Source organism: Triticum aestivum, chromosome 3D (genome assembly GCF_018294505.1).
Source record: "Triticum aestivum cultivar Chinese Spring chromosome 3D, IWGSC CS RefSeq v2.1, whole genome shotgun sequence".
In the NCBI taxonomy this organism is placed as follows: Eukaryota; Viridiplantae; Streptophyta; class Magnoliopsida; order Poales; family Poaceae; genus Triticum; species Triticum aestivum.
The window spans coordinates 568345268-568348471 of NC_057802.1; positions in this window are offsets into that span (position 1 = coordinate 568345268).

The window sequence follows — 3204 nt, forward strand, 5'->3', positions numbered from 1 at the left end:
AGAGGCAGCATCGATCGGCTTCAGTTAGCAGTAGTAGCGAAGGAATCGCTCGATCGGGTTCAGTTAACAGCCATCGATCGATCGCTCGGGTTCAGTTAGAGCCCAACGCCTCGCTCGGGTTCAGTTAGAGCCAATGCCTCGCACACACGCGCGTACGTGTACGAGAGAAACGCGCATCGCTCGGCCCCCGACCTCCCACCGTAACCGGGAACTCCCCGAAATTTTCCTCCCCCTCGCTTCTACGACGGTTTTTTCCGTCATGGACGGCCCAAAGAATGTCATGCAGCTGCGTCTCCGGCCCGCCTAGGACGAAAAGTCCATTTTCTGTCAGGATTTTTTGTCATAGAAGTAGGAGCCCACCACATCTATGATGATACCGGGTTTTGTCACAATTATCGTCATAGAAGTGTCATATGTATGACAGGAAAAAAATTCGTTCGGCCCAAAATGTCACGGATGTGTCTTTTTTCTACTAGTGTGATGATCATGAAACTTCAGATCAAGTTACTAGGGAACCTCATAGGTCAACCAGAATATGGTTCGCACCAGAGTGGTACGGTAATCCTATTCTAGAAGTCATGTTACTTGACCATGACGAACCAACAAACTATTAGGAAGCGATGATGAGCCCAGATTCCGCGAAATGGCTTGAGGCCATGAAATCTGAGATAGGATCCATGTATGAGAACAAAGTATGGACTTCGGTTGACTTGCCCGATGATCGGCAAGCCATTGAGAATAAATGGATCTTCAAGAGGAAGACGGACACTGATAGTAGTGTTACTATCTACAAAGCTCGAATTGTCGCAAAAAGTTTTCGACAAGTTCAAGGTGTTGACTATGATGAGATTTTCTCACTCGTAGCGATGCTTAAGTCTGTCTGAATCATGTTAGCAATTGCCACATTTTATGAAATCTGGCAAATGGATGTCAAAACTGCATTCCTTAATGGATTTCTTAAAGAAGAGTTGTATATGATATAACAAGAAGGTTTTGTCAATTCTAAAGGTGCTAACAAAGTGTGCAAGCTCCAGGGATCCATCTATGGACTGGTGCAAGCATCTCGGAGTTGGAATATATGCTTTGATGAGTTGATCAAAGCATATAGTTTTATACAGACTTGCGGTGAAGCCTGTATTTACAAGAAAGTGGGTGGGAGCACTACAACATTTCTGATAAGTATATGTGAATGACATATTGTTGATCGGAAATAATGTAGAATTTTCTGGAAAGCATAAAGGAGTGTTTGAAAGGATTTTTTCAAAGAAAGACCTCGGTGAAGCTGCTTACATATTGAGCATCAAGATCTATAGAGATAGATCAAGACGCTTGATATTTTTTTTCAATGAGTACATACCTTGACAAGTTTTTGAACTAGTTCAAAATGGAACAGTCAAAGAAGGAGTTCTTGCCTGTGTTGCAAGGTGTGAAGTTGAGTAAAGACTCAAAACCCGACCATGGCAGAAAATAGAAAGAGAATGAAAAGTCATTCCCTATGCCTCAGTCATAGGTTCTATAAAGTATGCTATGTTGTGTACCAGACCTATTGTGTACCTCACCATGAGTTTGGCAAGAGGGTACAATAGTGATCCAGGAGTGGATCACTGGACAGCGGTCAAAATTATCCTTAGTGGAATAAGGAAATGTTTCTCGGTTATGGAGTTGAAAAACAGTTCCTCGTAAAGAGTTACGTCGATGCAAGCTTTGACACCCATTTGGATGACTCTAAGTCTCGACCTAGATACATATTGATATTGAAAGTGGGAGCAATTAGCTAGAGTAGCTTCGTGCAGAGTATTGTAGATATAGAAATTTGCAAAATACATACGGATCTGAATGTTGCAGACCCGTAGACTAAAATTCTCTCACAGGCAAAACATGATCATACTATTACTCTTGGGTGTTAATCACATAGCGATGTGAACTAGATTATTGACTCTAGTAAACCTTTTGAGTGTTGGTAACATGGCGATGTGAACTATGGGTGTTAATCACATAAAGATGTGAACTATTGGTGTTAAATCACATGGCGATGTGAACTAGATTATTGACTCTAGTGCAAGTGGGAGACTGAAGGAAATATGCCCTAGATGTAATAATAAAGTTGTTATTTATATTTCCTTATATCATGATAAATGTTTATTATTCATGCTAGAATTGTATTAACCGGAAACTTAGTACATGTGTGAATACATAGACAAACAGAGTGTCCCTAGTGTGCCTCTACTTGACTAGCTCGTCAATCAAAGATGGTTAAGTTTCCTAGTCATAGACATGTGTTGTCATTTGATGAACGGGATCATATCATTAGAGAATGATGTGATGGACAAGACCCATACGTTAGCTTAGCATAATGATCGTTTAGTTTTATTGCTATTGCTTTCTTCATGACTTATACATGTTCCTTTGACTATGAGCTTATGCAACTCCCGAATACCGGAGGAACACCTTGTGTGTTATCAAATGTCACAACATAAATGGATGATTATAAAGATGCTCTACTGGTGTCTCCAATGGTGTTTGTTGAGTTGGCATATATCGAGATTAGGATTTGTCACTCCGTGTATCGGAGAGGTATCTCTGGGCCCTCTCGGTAATGCTCATCACTATAAGCCTTGCAAGCAATGTGACTAATGAGTTAGTTGCGGGATGATGCATTACGGAACGAGTAAAGAGACTTTCCAGCAACGAGATTGAACTAGGTATGATGATACCGACGATCGAATCTCGGGCAAGTAACATACCGATGACAAAGGGAACAATGTATGTTGTTATGCGGTTTGACCAATAAAGATCTTCGTAGAATATTTAGGAACAAATATTAGCATCCAGGTTTCGCTATTGGTTATTGATCGGAGATGTGTCTCGGTCATGTCTACATAGTTCTCGAACCCGTAGGGTCCGCACGCTTAACGTTCGATGACGATTTGTATTATGAGTTTATGTGATTTGATGACCGAAGTTTGTTCAGTGTCCCGGATGAGATCACGGACATGACGAGGAGTCTCGAAATGGTCGAGACATAAAGACTGATATATTGGACGATGTTATTCGGACACCGGATGAGTTCCGAGAGGTACCGGGTAACTATTGGAGTGTCGAAGGGTTATTGGAACCCCCCGGGGGAACTAATGGGCCTTCATGGGCCTTAGTGGGGAGAGAGAAGAGAAGGGCCATAAGGGGCTGGCCGCCCCCCCCCCCCCC